Here is a 17,389-nt window from a genome sequence, read left to right as displayed (position 1 = left end):
CAATTTCTGCCTAAGTAGATTTTCTGCCATATTGGATTTTGTCAAAAAACATTTTTTTTCGCTACTTCTCCTATAAATCTTTGGCACACATCATCGTCAAGCCTCACAAAAGTTATGAAAAGAATTTTGAATATTCTAAATGATTTGTCCGTAATGGGCCAACGAATCTGATGCCAAAGCCACCAAACAGGAATTGAGGCTGTATCTCAGCAACGACTTTGTGCACTGAAAAAAAACTTGGTAGGCATCTTCAGGACCATGACATGAGAAAATGCAAATTTTGTGATCGTGCCACCTACTTGTCAAAAGTTGCGATAACATGCTAAAAATGCTTACATCTAACTGCCACTTTTTGCCACTCCTCCATCAAATTTTGTCTAATCTTTATCAAATTTGGCTCACATCATCTTGAGACTTGTCTAAAAAAAAAAGTTATCAGGATTGCCTAGGCAACGATTGTAGTTTGTCTGTGAATGTGCGGCTCACCAAGTCCGGGTGCTTGGCCCCCAAAAATGCTGCTCGCAGCTTTAATTCTACTTTAAGTTCAAAACCACTGTGTCTAATCTGTTTGGGCATTAGTCATTAATCATTAATCAACAGTACTAATGTGAGGCACCATTATGAAAAAATAAACATAACTTTGAATGAACTGACTCACAGAACTCTGTTCTGAAGACAAACAAAGCAACTCAAAGTTTAATATGAACCAGAGTGCTAGTGCATTCTAACATCCCAAGAGTGTGTAAATGAATGCTCATTAAGAATAGTCTGGGTTTTAGCAAAACATAAGAAGCCATTCACTGACACAGAAATGGTAAAAAAAAATGTATGGGGGAAATTACTGATACATTGCTGGATGAAATTGAAAAGTCAAAGATAAAACAAAACAAATCTCACAGTCAACTAATATTAACTTCTACTATTTTTTAATATTAATATTGCTTTTAAGATATGATGTTGCTCATGTTAATAATAAAAGAGCTGTAAAATATAAATGTTGTGTGTGTGTGTGTGCGCGGTGATTTACCATTATTTATCTCCCAGGTTATGTTTGTGTAATCTCACAGAAGAAAGCTCTAGAGCTCTGTCCTCAGTTCTCATCTCAAACTCCTCCAGTCTGAGAGAACTGGATCTGAGTTACAATAACCTGCGGGATTCAGGAGTGAAGCTGCTCTCTGCTGGACTGGAGAATCCACACTGTAAACTGGAAACACTGAGGTCAGATCATTACATTAAATACACACACACACATTCTCAAACACACTTTGAGATGCTTTTATTGTGATAAGTCCAGCACAGAAAAAAGTATAAAAGATCAGTGTAATTATAAAAAAGGGGCATGGTTAAAATGACTACATTATAAAGAGGTGTGGTTGGATGTGTTGCTGAGATATCCAATCAGATCAGATAATCTCATTCCCTTTAAAACCTGAAATAACATCAGTGACTCAACACAGTGACAAGATGAGATTTAATATATAAATTTATACTAATATTTTAAAGATAGGATTTTTTTTCAGCTGGCTGACAGAAATATATTTGCATATTTGTTTTTGTCCCCTGTGAGTGTCTTTGACACAGAGGCAATGAATTAGCCAAGATAAACACTATAATAACAATAAGTGTGCTATTTTGATATTTGGTTGATCTGATTAAATCTATAATGTTCCGTGTGTATGCCAACCCCCAACCGAAGATCCATCCAGTATTCAGTAGCCACAATGAAGATTTGTTTTGTTCTAATTTGTTACAGATAAAATAAACTCAGATCTAGTTAGTATTTAGGTGATATGGTGGTGACATAAACCATGCACAAACACTGAGCATCATTTATCATCCTGGATATGAACTGATTTATTCATAAATCATTCATAGGAGCATTTACACAAGAAATTTAAATTCATGAAAATCATGTACTGGCATGTTATGATGTTATGAAATGTCCATATTCTGCTCATGCTCCTGAGTATGTGTTAATTTACACATAAGAAGATGAAATAATGTAAACCATAAAGACATCAAAGCATATAATTTATATTGATTACTGCACTTCTCTATATGGAATATACTGGCAAGTTTAATTCACTTATTTAATTACATTTACAGTATTTAGCAGAAGTGCTTTGTAGTCTTTCTCAAAAACACATCCTCATGCTAGTTCACTAGATCAGAGACTAAGAGTACCATCGAGAACATTTTGTGAAACTCAGTTGGTTTATATTACTGGCATTAATTAATGAATATAAAAATAAAGAAAGTGAGCCACCACAAATCCACAAATTAAACTAATCATTCAATTATGACAAAAGAAATGGCACCGTATAAACAGAAGACAGGCAGATCTGTCTGCACAAAGCCATAAACAAACACCTCAGCTGACGGAAGAATTTTTATTATTATTTTTTTTTTTGCACCATTTTGTGTAAACTCTAGAGCAGGAGTTGTCAACTGGAAGTCATGGACTGCATGAGGACCCAGCAAAGTATTTCAAAGAACTAACAGAGCATTTGAAAAACACTGTAATCACGTAACCAAAAAATAAAAATAAAAAAAAACTGGCCAACTTCAGTTTTCGAAACATGAACCTGTTTGTCTTCTGTAGCAAATCCTCTGTTGCAGTTCATCCAATCACATTTAATTATGTCAATTATATTGTGACCCTCCACAAGGATATAAAATTATTTGTATATATTTTATATATTATTTACATATGTCTTTCTAAACTTATATGTATTTATATAAGTTTTTAATTAATTTAATTAATGAATGTGCATTGAATATTTGAGCCGCGTTTTTCTAAAACACGGGGTGGCAGTTGAGAGCAGAGTTGCCATGACAATGGGAAACAACCAACAACAAACTCTTGTCTCTCTCTGTCATTTACTGCTCATAGGTCAGTTAAATCTCTTAAATTTCACACCAAACTGTAATTAACATGCTCAAACATCCAAGTGATGTGTTTCCATTGAATGATTATTTTATAAGTAACTGTTTCGTATCTTTGTTTTTTCATAGAAAAGTCCACTAGAATTTTTATTGTTTCAGAGAAGGTGTATGACCCTAGATTGAGTGAAGTGATCTAGTTTATGAATTGGTAAATTTTAAAACACATCTTTAATGTATTTATTGAGAGTTTTGTCATAGTGTTAAATTGTTTAATTGGTAATATGTCAGTGTGTGATTACAAATATACACTGCATTGTATGCTAGTGCTGTCACTTACTCGTGTCACTTAGCTGGAGCTCAGCCTGCTGCGTTGTGTGAAAAAGAGTTTGGAGCAAGCCTTTGTGTACATACATGTTGTCATGCTTTATTTGTGTATTTGTTTGTTTGTTTATTGTCATTAAGTATTTATATACATGTTTTTATGTTTATTTCAACAACAAACTCTTGTCTCTCTCTGTCATTTACTGCTTACTGTCCCCAAACTGCCTGGGACTTGTGACAATATACAACAGGCCAGAGACTCGCTATAGCACTAGAGACATTTGGTTAGAAAGGGCTGAATGTTACAGACTTTCATAGATTTTTTTTATTTGATTTATCATTTATGGACTGATTAGTGAAGTAATGAAATAGCTTGTTCAAAAAAAGAAAAGTTGAAGACAGAATGTTTAAATGGACAGAGAAGTATGCACTTATTCCACTTCAGATTCAAAAGCAATGTGTCTCTTCTGTTTTGACTTCTTCTTCTTCTTCTTCTTCTTCTTCTTTCGGCTTTTCCCTTCAGGGGTCGCCACAGCGAATCATCACTCTCCACCTATCTCTATCTTCTGCATCCTCAACACTTGCACCCACTAGCTTCATATCCTCATTTATTACCTCCATATACCTCCTCTTTGGCCTTCCTCTTCGCCTCCTGCCCGGCAGCTCCATGTCCAACATTCTCCTATCAGTATACTCACTCTCCCTCCTCTGAACATGTCCCATCCATCTTAATCTGGCCTCCTTAACTTTGTCCCCCAAACATCCAACATGAGCTGTCCCTCTGATGTACTCGTTCCTAATCCTGTCCAACCTTGTCACTCCCAAAGAGAACCTCAACATCTTCAGCTCTGCTACCTCTAGCTCTGACTCCTGTCTCTTCCTCAGTGCCACTGTCTCTAAACCATACAGCATAGCTGGTCTCACCACTGTCCTGTACACCTTCCCCTTGAGTCTCGCTGATATTTTTCTATCACACAGAACTCCCGACACCTTTCTCCACCCATTCCAACCTGCCTGCACTCGCTTCTTTACCTCTTTCCCACTCTCTCCATTACTCTGGATTGTTGACCCCAAGTACTTAAACTCCTGAACCTTCTTCACCTCTTCACCCTGTAATCTTACTGTTCCACTTCCCTCCCTTTCATTCACACACATGTACTCAGTCAACTTTCATTCCTCTTCTCTCCAGCGCAAACCTCCACCTCTCCAGGTTTTCCTCCACCTGTTTTGACATTGGTCATTAATTATTAGTCAACTGTGTTAATGTGGTGCTCCATTATGAAAAAAAAAAATCATAATTTTGAGTTAACCGTCTTATACAACTCTGTCCTGAGGACAAATAAAACAAACCAACTCAAAGTTCAGAATGAACCAGAGTGCTAGTCCGTTCTTTTACAGCTCAAGAAATGGTAAAATCATGTATGGGGGAAGCTGCTGATACGTTGTGGATGAGAAATGAAAAGGCAAAGACGAAATAAAACAATTATCACAGTCAGCTACCACAGTTACTAATATTAACTTGTACTACTTTTAATATTAATATTGTTTTTTTTTTAAGATATGATATTGCTTTATTTGTTTATAAAGGTATGTTCATAATAAAACAGCTGTAAAATGTAACTGATGTTTCTTCTGTACATGTGTGTGTGTGTGTGTGTGACCATATACACTATATTACCAAAAGTATTCGGTCACCTGCCTTGACTCACATATGAACTTAAGTGCCATCCCATTCCTAACCCATAGGGTTCAATATGATGTCGGTCCACCTTTTGCAGCTATTACAGCTTCAACTCTTCTGGGAAGGCTGTCCACAAGGTTGAGGAGTGTGTTTATAGGAATTTTTGACGATTCTTCCAAAAGCGCATTGGTGAGGTCACACACTGATGTTGGTCGAGAAGGCCTGGCTCTCAGTCTCTGCTCTAATTCATCCCAAAGGTGTTCTATCGGGTTCAGGTCAGGACTCTGTGCAGGCCAGTCAAGTTCATCCACACCAGACTCTGTCATCCATGTCTTTATGGACCTTGCTTTGTGCACTGGTGCACAGTCATGTTGGAAGAGGAAGGGGCCCGCTCCAAACTGTTCCCACAAGGTTGGGAGCATGGAATTGTCCAAAATGTTTTGGTATCCTGAAGCATTCAAAGTTCCTTTCACTGGAACTAAGGGGCCAAGCCCAACTCCTGAAAAACAACCCCACACCATAATTCCTCCTCCACCAAATTTCACACTCGGCACAATGCAGTCCGAAATGTACCGTTCTCCTGGCAACCTCCAAACCCAGACTCATCCATCAGATTGCCAGATGGAAAAGCGTGATTCATCACTCCAGAGAACGCGTGTCCACTGCTCTAGAGTCCAGTGGCGGCGTGCTTTACACCACTGCATCCGACGCTTTGCATTGCACTTGGTGATGTGTGGCTTGGATGCAGCTGCTCGGCCATGGAAACCCATTCCATGAAGCTCTCTGCGTACTGTACTTGGGCTAATCTGAAGGTCACATGAAGTTTAGAGCTCTGTAGCAATTGACTGTGAAGAAAGTCGACGACCTCTTTGCACTATGCGCTTCAGCATCCGCTGACCCCTCTCCGTCAGTTTACGTGGCCTACTACTTCGTGGCTGAGTTGCTGTTGTTCCCAAACTCTTCCATTTTGTTATGATAAAGCTGACAGTTGACTGTGGAATATTTAGGAGCGAGGAAATTTCACAACTGGATTTGTTGCACAGGTGGCATCCTATGACAGTTCCACGCTGGAATTCACTGAGCTCCTGAGAGCAGCCCATTCTTTCACAAATGTTTGTAAAAACAGTCTGCATGCCTAAGTGCTTGATTTTATACACCTGTGGCCAGGCCAAGTGATTAGGACACCTGATTCTGATCATTTGGATGGGTGACCGAATACTTTTGGTAATATAGTGTATCATCTTTTCTCTTCCAGGATGTGTGTTGGTGTAATCTCACAGAGAAAAGCTGTACAGTTCTGTCCTCAGTTCTCAGCTCACACTGCTCCAGTCTGAGAGAACTGGACCTGAGTAACAATAACTTGCAGGACTCAGGAGTGAAGCTGCTCTCTGCTGGACTGGAGAATCCACACTGTACACTGGAGACACTGAGGTCAGATCATTACATTCTTATACTGAGCTCACTGTACAAGATCAGTGTAATTGTACAAAGGGAGCATGGTTAGAATGAATACATTATTAAGAGGTATATTGCTGAGATATCCAATCAGATCAGATAATCTCTTTCCCTTTAAAATCTGAATTAGCATCAACACAGTGATTTTTATAATGACAATATGAGATTTAATATATAGATTTATACTGATATTTTAAAGAAATTACACACATTTTCCATCTTCTTGTGCAATATTTGTGTTTTCCCCTGTGAGTATCTCTGACTATGAGTCAGTGAATTACATTTACATTTACATTTATGGCATTTGGCAGATGCCCTTATCCAGAGCGACTTACAAAAGTGCTTTGAAGTCTATCAAAAACACGTTCTGATACTGGCTCACTAGGTCACAAACTAGGAATACCATCAGTCCAAAATTAGCCAATATAAACACTATAATAACAGTAAATGTGCTATTTAGATATTCCATTGATTTGAGGAAATTTGTAATGGTCTGTGTGTATTCCCCCCAACCGAATATCCATCCAGTATTCAGTTGCCACAACCAAGATTTGTTTTGTTCTAATTTATTACAGATAAAATAAGATCAGATGTAGCTAGTATTTGTGTGACGTTTCCTGTTTGTGGTGGTGACATAAATCATGCACAACCACTGGGCTTCATTTATCAAGCTGGATACAAACTAATTTATACATAAATCATTCGTAGGAACATTTTACACAAGAAATTTGGTATTCATGAGAGTCCTGTAATGGAATGTTATGAAATGTTTGTATCCTTCTCGTCAGTGGTGTGCGGTGAACTTACGAAATGAGGAGGCAGATTCCTAGCCCAGGTAATTTTTGTTCATAACGGACATCTCCGCATTTTAATAACAAGCGTTTTCGACAGGTAACCAGTTTCATTTCAATGTTCTTGTGTGGTAAATAAGTCCATTTTTGCACAATTATGTACCTCTAATTTTTGCTGTACTTTGTCTTTCTGCTGCTTTGGTGACAAAAGGTACATCTAAGAGCTTCATCTCCCTCTGGAACTCTTGTGCTTTCCTGTATAATGATCACATCATTACCATCAACATCATTAGCAGTTCCAGAAATCCCCAACCCATTTAAATGTAAAAAAGAAAAAACATGAACTCAAAGTCTTATAAATATCCAAGAAAGCCAAGCACTGCTTGCACTGTATCATCCGTGGCAGGTGCATCAACAATATACTTGAATACTTCAACATTGTCATGATTGTCTGGAACCGTGGACTCTGCTCGTGAATTAAAATTCCAGCTAGTTGGGGCACTTTTTGGCAACCGAGAGCAGCCAAAGCCGTTCTCCAGCAGAGCCGTTCTCTTTGACGACTGAGAGAAGAATGTAACGAATCCTCCAAAATTTACAAAAAAACACTTATGCCCTTGGTATGCTTTTTGCTCCTTGGCCAAGAATAAGATTTAGCTTGTGTGCATAGCAATGCACAAACACCGCAGATGGAGCAACTGCTCTCATCTTCGCTTGTAGACCTTTCAGTGCAGAGGCCATCACGGCTGCTCCGTCATAGGTTTGCACAACCAGGACATCCAAGACATGCTCTATGCAAACTCTTCCCAAAAGAATAAGTTTAACTCATGCATTTACATGGTTCCTTGATTTTGCATGTCATATGACTAACCATTCCAGGTTTTTAATGTCATCAAATCCATATTTTGTCCAAGTGCCATTACTTCAGAAAAGAAGGCAAGGCCAGCAGAACAAACGCTTCTTCTCTTTACTCCCAGTAAGCCAGTCTACTCTTGAGTACCAGTTGGCAGAAACTCCTCTCCCTTGTTTGTTTATCTCTACAGCAGGCTGTGGTCTTCCAATGGATTTGATTATTTTTCTCTCCTCAAAAGACAAGGTGTCAAATGAAAAACCATGTAATATTCTGTCAATGATGGACATCTCCTCTGCATCCCCCATTACCGAGCGAGCCATTAAATTATCTCATTTAGAAATTGTATTCTAATTTTTACAAGGTACACCGAGTAATAACATAAACAGACACAAATGAATAGAAAAAGGACAGAAATTAAAAAAAAAAAACCTTTAAAATTTAAACTTGCTCACACTCAGCACCAGAAGGTGAAGAAGACACGCAGAGAGGCAGGATGATGTGAGATATTATTTCACTGATGGGTTAATCCCCCAATCATTGCCATGTGGAGGCATTGCCTCCTCTCATGTGACCTTTCTCCATTATCCCCAGTTACCGCTACTCAAACTCAAGCTTTACGGGCTCTATTAAAACTCAGTGGGCTCAGGGGAGGCAAGTGAGACACTATCAGGGGTGTAGCTGTTGGACATTGTTACTTTTGAACAGTGAGTATTGTACACACTAACTGATCTCATATTTCATTATATTTGTTTTATTTTATTTTTGAACAATCGATAATTTTCTCATTCAGTTTTTTTCAGGAGGCACTGCCTCCCTTGCCTCCTCAGGGGAAACGCCCCCTGCTACTCATGTTCCTGAGTATGTATATTTTACGCATACGATTAAATAATGTAAATCATAAAGACATCAATGCATATAATTTGTATAGATTATTACACTTTTATATATGGAATATACTAGCTGACAAAATTCTGACAAAAATTCTGACAAAAAAATGGCACCATATAAATGGAGGACAGGCTGGTCTGTCTGCCATAAACAAGCACCTCAGATGACAGAAGATTGAGTGTCACACTTACATCATGCTTATGAGGGAAAGGAGGTTTAAAAACTGGTATGATGTTTAAAAACTGTTATGATTTTACGATAAAAGCTGTTTTATATTTTATATTCACTTCACCTAAACATTTTTTAATAATAACTCTTTTAATAATAACTCTGGAAACTCGTATGATTGTGTGTGTGTGTAAAGCAGGATCCAGGGATTGTCAAGAGCTCAAAATAACAAACAAAACAACACTTAACAACATAAAGTCTGCCACTTAAAATAAATAATCTTCCCTCTTAACAAAAACAACAGAAAAGTTATTTACAGTAGAAAATGGATGCTTCTCTGCTCACCACAGTTGGAAAGGGTGGTTATTTGAGAACCAAGATGGCGAGATGGCTGAACTATCTCTTTATCCACCTCGAGCACCTACTGCGCAACTGCCAAGTCCCTAAAATTCTCAATCACATACATTCAGGCCAAACTCACAGCCCCTGAATGTGAATGATGTGGAAAAGCTGGACTGTGCTTCAGCTATGGCAGCAACCAACACAGAGTCGCTCAATGTCCAGTACAGCCTACTCATTCACCAATCACGAAAGAGCGGGCTCCTCTTGATCAACGCCCACCTTCAGAGAGTCTTTGAAAATATTTATTCCATCAAGCTTTCTCAATTCCTATTCAGATAAAGCACTCAGAAGGTGTCTCTACCCTTACAGCACTGATGGACTCCAGTCAGTGGGAAATTTCATCAACAGAACCATCACTGAAGAACTCAAGCTCTGCCTTTGTCATGTCCAACCCCCTCTCCAAATCCAAGCCCTAGATGGAGGTCCAATTGGAGGAGGCTCTGTTACACACAGCACTGAAACAGTCTTCAAGTCAGCACCCTTCACCATGAAACTACCTCCCTTTAGATCACCGTCACATTCAAATATCTTTCCATAGATGCAAAATCACAACCCTCGCATTTCCTGGACAGAATGAGAGCTAATCAGCTGGTCATTACAATGCCACGAATCCTGCTTTTGAGTGCCGATGGTGCTAACAGCGACGTATTCCTGGTAGCAATAATCCAAAATAGAGTCTGATACAGCTTGTAAGTCTTCCTAGGTGAGTAATCCCTGAGAGAACTCAGTCCAAGATAACTCCACAATGAGGAGAGTATACAACAAAAAACAAAAGGAGAAAAGCGGTAATCCGTATCAGAAATCGATTGCTTATATAAAAATGAGAAAGTGGAAGAAGGCCTTCCTGTGGTGGTGTACTGGCTCTCTTTATCCTGATGTAAACATTATTCCTTCCTTCTGCATGCAATCACATGATTTCAATTGATGAGAAGTCCCGCATGTGCTATCGCGAGAATGGAGAACGAAACCAGACACTGTAATTGGGGCAGCGATAAAGACAGGAAAGTAACAATAATGAACATTTAACAACCTTAATAACTGAACATATACACATATATTTTCCTCTTATGTGGCCATGCAACAACTGCTCCATAGAACTCATTCCCGGGACCATGCCCCCCAGGAATCACATATATCCACTCTCAGCCATGGACGGCCCAGCCTTGCAAGAGTACATTTCCAAAACACTAGCGCAAGGATAGATTTGACCCTCTAACTCTCCAGCATCAGCCGGCTTCTTTGTGGAAAAAAGGGAGGAGGTGTTCTGGCAATCTGGTTCACATTAGAGAGGGGTGATGAATGGAAAATGGCTTTTAGCACCACCTCTGGCCACTGATCGAATCCATCCTGTGCCTCTAACTAACAGGATTATGCCCGTTTCCTTTCCTTGGCTGAGTATGCCCAGAATTCCTTGAGGCATTTGACCACACACCTCACCCCTTTCCAGTGTGTCCTTGGTTACCAACCTCCCCTGTTCCCATGGAATGCCAACCCCACAGACAATCCTGCAGTCAACGAATGGTTCAGGTGAAGTAAGCAAGTGTGAGAAGCTATGCATCAGCACTTAGAACAAGTGGCCTAAAGCAACAAAGAGTTCACTGATCGACACAGAACAGAACATCCAGTATAATAGCCCAGTGATTGAGTCTGGCTATCCATGCGGAACATCCACATTGACCAAGGGTGCAGAAAACTTTCACACCAATACAAGATTCTCCAACACATCAATGACATCACCTACCAGCTCGAGCTCCCTAGGATCTGCCAACTCTCTCCTTCCTTCCAAGTGTCATGACTCAAGAGAGCAATTCAAGGTCTATCAGCAGAAGACATATCCACCTGAACCCCTTGAAATCGAGGGAGAACCTGCCTACAGAATCAAAACCATCCTCAACTCATATTGAAGGGAGGGTAAGCTCCAGTACCTGATCGAATGGGAGAACTACGGTCCCAACGAAAGGTGCTGGATTCCAGCTGTTCCACGATGTCCTGGACCCCTTCATGGTTTATGACTTTCATGCACAGAATCCTGAGAAACCTGAGGCATGGGTTCTGTCATGTCAACACTGAAATCGGCTTCTGACTCCATTTCTCAGAGTGCACCACCAACTACAATCATCTTTACCGTGGACTTCAACTCCCAGTTCACACTCTCAAGTTCACCTGATTACTGATTGCACACACCTGGACTCAATCAACGCCACACTACATAAGCACACTCACAACACAGACACCTTGTGAAGTATTCGTTCAGCTCTGTTCACGCATCTGACATAACAAGCCTTTATTTCATGTTTGCTTATTCTGGTTTTGATCCTCGTTTATTTTCTCGTTTCCTGATAATAGTCTTGTCTTTGAATACCTGTTTGTACATCGCCTGACTCTTTGCCTGATTCTGGATTCTGTCATTGTTAGAATTGTGCTTTGGATTTGTTTGTGCTTGCCAGTCTTAACTTTTAATAAAAGCAGTCAACGCAACTGTCATTGTCTCTGTCGCCTGATAGTTTAGTCTCTCTGCATGCACCCAGAAAAGCAGAGAAAGGTAGTGGGGAGGGTTAGCCTCACACACAGCTGTAGTGCGCCAAAACTTTTCACACAGTAACAGTAATAAATTTACAAATATACAAAATATAGCTACAAAACATCCATGCAAAAATATCTAGTAGTAGTTTGCTTCATATTCAATTGTTTTTGAAACATTTTACATTATACAGAACATTTTTAACACTTTGTGAACCACAGCTCATGTTTCACCCACTTCTCTTCATCCGTATACCAAACAGACTGAAGAGAGCCTGCATGATATGGTTGATGATGTAGTCAGGGTGACCACCCCTCAAAAATGCAGAAAATTATAGAAATAGAAAAATAATGTTTTAAAATAATTTTTCCCTACTAATAATTAAATTAAAAAGTCAACTGTGGAGATTCCAAGGAAAATGTAATAATTTTAAATAAAACCTGTTATGCTACCAGATTACTACTATTAACTTCTAGTATTTTTAATATTAATATTGCTTTTTAAGATATGATGTTACTTCATAAAGCTATGTTCTAATAAAACAGCTATAAAATATAACTGATGTGTCTTATTTTACTATATTTTTAAGTAGCCATGAACTTATCACTATTAGTCATGCATTAAGAGCTGGGGGGTGAAAACTTTTGAACAGAATGGAGATGTGCACATTTTTCTTATTTTGCCTAAATAACATATTTTTTCATTTAGTACTGCCCTTCAGAGCCTACAGAAGATAGTTACATGTTTCCCAGAAGACAAAATAAGTTAAATTTACCCTGATCTTCAAATTCAAAAAGTTTTCACCCCCCGGCTCTTAATGCCTGGTTTTTCCTTCTGGAGCATCAGTGAGCATTTGAACCTTCTGTAATAGTTGCATACGAGTCCCTCAGTTGTCCTCAGTGTGAAAAGATGGATCTCAAAATCATACAGTCATTGTTGGAAAGGGTTCAAATACACAAAAAATGCTGGAAAACCAAAGAATTTGTGGGAGCTGAAGGATTTTTCTGAAGAACAGCAGGCAGTTTAACTGTTCAGGACAAACAAGGGACTCATGAACAACTATCACTAAACAAAAAAACACAGCTGTGGATCATTCAGGTAACAACACAGTATTAAGAATCAAGGGGATGTAAACTTTTGAACAGGGTCATTTTTTTAAAGACAGCTATTATTTTCTCTTGTGGACGATATGTAAACATCTTTTATGTGAAATATCTTATTCAGGTCAGCACTAAATAAACAATAACATGCATTTTGTGTGATCCTCTTATTTTGGTAAAATAATAAACATTTTGCAGATTCTGAAAGGGGGATGTAAACTTTTGACCTCAACTGTATCCCTAATGGTCAAGCCTTGAAAGGTAACCTTTGTTACCATGTTAGTCATGTTAACCAATTATCCAGGACTTTGTAAGGGAGGAATTTTATGTAACTGGACCTTCATAAATTTTATTTGAATACTCCTGCTGTAAATACTGTTGTGTGTGTGAAAATCCCACGAGATCAGCATTTTCTGAAATATGCAAACGAGCTGTCTGAGACCAACAACGATTTCACAGTTAAAAATCATTGAGATCTCATTTTCCTCATTCTGATGTTTGATGTGAACATTAACTGAAGCTCTTGACCTGCATCTGCATGATTTTATGCTGCTGTGCTGCCATATGATTGGCTGATTGTGGAACTGCATGAATGATCAGGTGTACAGATATTCCTAATAAAATAAAGTGGTCATTGTGTGTAAGATGGCATCCGTTAAAAGATTCTCTTTGCTCTTGTTTTGATTGTGTGTGTCTCTGTGTGATCATATATCATTTTTTCTCTCCCAGGTTGTGTTGGTGTAATCTCACTGAGAAAAGCTGTACAGTTCTTTCCTCAGTTTTCAGCTCAAACTCCTCCAGTCTGAGAGAACTGGACCTGAGTCACAATAACCTGCAGGACTCAGGAGTGAAGCTGCTCTCTGCTGGACTGGAGAATCCACACTGTACACTGGAGATACTGAGGTCAGATCATTACATTGAAAACACACACACACACACACACAGACACACTTTTATGTACTATTTTTGCGATCACAACACAAGCACAGAAAAAATGTACAAGATCAGTGTAATTGTAAAAGGGGTCAGATCAGATCATCTCTTTCCCTTTAAAATCTCAATTAGCATCAGTGACTTGATGCAGAGACAGTTTGTAATAACATGGTGAGATATTGTGTAGATATTTTACACTGATATTTTAGAAATTGTTTCAGCTAGCTGGCAGAACTTGCACACATTTCTGTCTTATTGTGCAATATTTTGAAGTTCTTTCCCCTGTAATTGTCTCTGACACAGAGTCCAGGAATTAGCCAGTATAACCTCTATAATAACAGTAAATGTGGTGGCTATTTTTTAGACATTCTATTGATTTAATTAAATCTACAAAATTTAATACATATTCCTCTCAAGCTATATCCATCCACTATCCTATTTGTGACATACATTGTGCGCAAACACTGGGCCTCATTTATCAGTCTTTCAGTAAAGTGGTGTGTAAATGTTTGCGTAAACCAAACTGAAGTAAAATTTACAAAATTTACAAAAGTTTACAAAAGTTTCAGAAAGGATGATTTTCTTCATACTTGTGTGTGTATATATTCCCATCACAGCTCATTTGCATATAGTGACACCCACAAAACTCCATAAAAGGTCAAATGCACAGACAACTGGAAGCACAAAATGAACAAACAGGGTAAAGGCTGAAAGACAGAAGTAATGGAAATAATTTTTACTCACTTCTAAGCCAATATAAATATTTAATGATATATAATAGTAATAATGATAAGCGAGCACTAAATCTTCTGTCAGCTGAGGCATTTGTTTATAATATTCTCAGTGACAGTTATTGTTTATTGTAGGCTTGTGTCTGTTAAATTGCTGTTTTGTTGAATGGGTGCCATGAACCATCCACTTTATGGATGATATCTTTTTATGGATTTATCACCATTGATACACTGAGTTGTGATTTGTAAAATAGTTTTTTGAATTGAAAACAAATGATCAATGTTTCACTCTTAAGAGCTTATTTGAACTCTAGCATTGGTCAGACCCTCGGTTATAAATTTTCCTTTAGTAATATAATCTTTAGTTTCAAAAGATTATTCTCTGGCAAAGATACATTTAATCTTTTACACTAATAATGAACTATAATTATCTTTAAGAATCAAATGCATTTGCCCAGCGGTTAATAGTGGCCTTGAATGAAAGAAAAATGCTTAAAATATTTAAAGCAGTGTGAAACACAGTGTGAAAGTATTCTTCTTCTTCTTCTTATTATTATTATTATTATTACAATTCACTTTTACATCAAATTATATTAAATATATCCTATACATGAGGATGTAAACCTGTGATGGACTAGAGTCATATCCAGGATGTACTCCCACCTCACGCCCAGTGTTCCCAGTATAGGCTCCAGATCCACTGAAACCCTGACCAGGATAAAACACTTACAGAGAATGAATGAATGAATGAATGAATGAATGAGGATGTAAAAATGATGTAAATATGAAGAGTTTTTCCTCTTTCTTTCCACAGTCTGTATAACTGCTGTGTTACAGGTGAAGGCTGTGCTGCTCTGGCTTCAGCTCTGAAATCAAATCCTTCATCACGCCTGAGAGAACTGAACCTGAAAGGTAATAAACCAGGAGAATCAGAAATGAAGCTGCTCTCTGATCCACAGGATCCACACTGTCAACTGGAGAAACTACTGTGAGTCACTCAGTTATTATGTCTTTATACACCCTCTATGTGATTTTACATGGTGACCTGTGTGTTTGGATTTTTATTGGTCAAATCTGTGAACACAGCTGCAGCACAGGACTGTGTGCTCTTCCCATGACATCACTTCCTGTGCATTATGGACTACAACAACCTCCTGAAACTTGACACTTTTAAACCAAATCTACCTGTACATTGTAGCAATACTAAAATATTACATGTCTCACTGCATCTGGCTGAAGGTACTGAGGGTATTTAGTTTCTCTAACTACAGAAAAAAGAAATGTTTTATACATATTTTATGTCTGTCATTTATAACATTAAAACTATGTTGTATGTTTTGAAATCACAAGATAGCGTCTCCCATTTCAACCAAAAAAAAGGCTTCAGAACCTCACAATGGGAGTGAATGAAGCCATGTTGTCCACTCATATGTACAGTCGTGTGTGTGTGTGTGTGTGTGTGTGTGTGTGTGTGTGTCTTATACCAGTGATCTGTAACACACTGTATTCTTCTCCTGGCCGTTGTCTTCTAGTCCCTTCATTTTCATTTTGATGTTTTTATATTTTTATTTGAGTTTTAATTGAGAAAGATAAAAATATGAAAGTGGAACATTTCATTTCTTTGCTCTATCTTTTTATGATCTGGAATTCTCAAAATGCTTCATCTAATAGCGATAGCTCATTTTCTTATTTTGATATTTACTTTTTTTTTATTATTATTTTGTACTTTATTATCATGAACATAATTTGTATATATTTTACATATTTTTGAACATATTATAACACAAAAAAATGAGATGCATTTTAAATCTATTAAAGTTGTTATATACATTGTTATTTTTAGCAGCAGTAATTTGACCTTGTTCCTATTGGAAGTGAAAATGGATCTTCATTTTAATGTTTTTAAATTGTTTTAAATTTGGTAATTTGCTTCCTGTTTTCCTCTTTGACCACACCCCCCTGATCCCTGTCCACATCTGGGCCCCAGTCTTTACATGTGACATGAAAAATCAAAAATAATATTTACTAATTGTGATAAGTAACCAGCTAATTTAGTTTTTCAGACAGACCTGAGAACTGGATTAAGTTGCTGTGTTCCCATAATTTGATTTAAATATGATGACGGGATGCTATACTGAAAATTAAAATTGTATCAGGAATATTTAGTTGCCTTATGTTTGGTCAGTTTATGATTTTTTTTAATTAATAAAATGAAAAACCATATTATTTCTGCTCTTACCGTAACGCTGTGGTGGTATAGTCAGTGACTCACATCTAATTAACTACACTTTAATTAAAATTGTTTATACATAAAGACATGAGGAAATCCATCAACTCCACCTGCTTTCATCTTTAAACCACTTTTATCCATCACATTATGGGCCTGATTTAATTTACACAATTCAGTTCAATTCAGTTTTATTTGCAAAGCAGTTTTAACAATTTACATTTTTACAGAAATATATAAATTCTCATACAAATTTTAAAATTTATAAAATTTAAAAGCACACTGACATTTTTTCTTGTCTTTTTATAATCCTTTCTTTTATATACTTTCCTTTCCTTTCATTCTAATAATAATAATAAGAATAATAATAATTTTTCTATACATTTTGATTCTTTTTTTACTTTTTTTTTTCTTTTTAATAATTCTTATTTACTA

This window comes from Pangasianodon hypophthalmus, chromosome 5 (genome assembly GCF_027358585.1).
Source record: "Pangasianodon hypophthalmus isolate fPanHyp1 chromosome 5, fPanHyp1.pri, whole genome shotgun sequence".
NCBI classification, from domain to species: domain Eukaryota; kingdom Metazoa; phylum Chordata; class Actinopteri; order Siluriformes; family Pangasiidae; genus Pangasianodon; species Pangasianodon hypophthalmus.
This window is presented reverse-complemented; position numbering follows the sequence as displayed.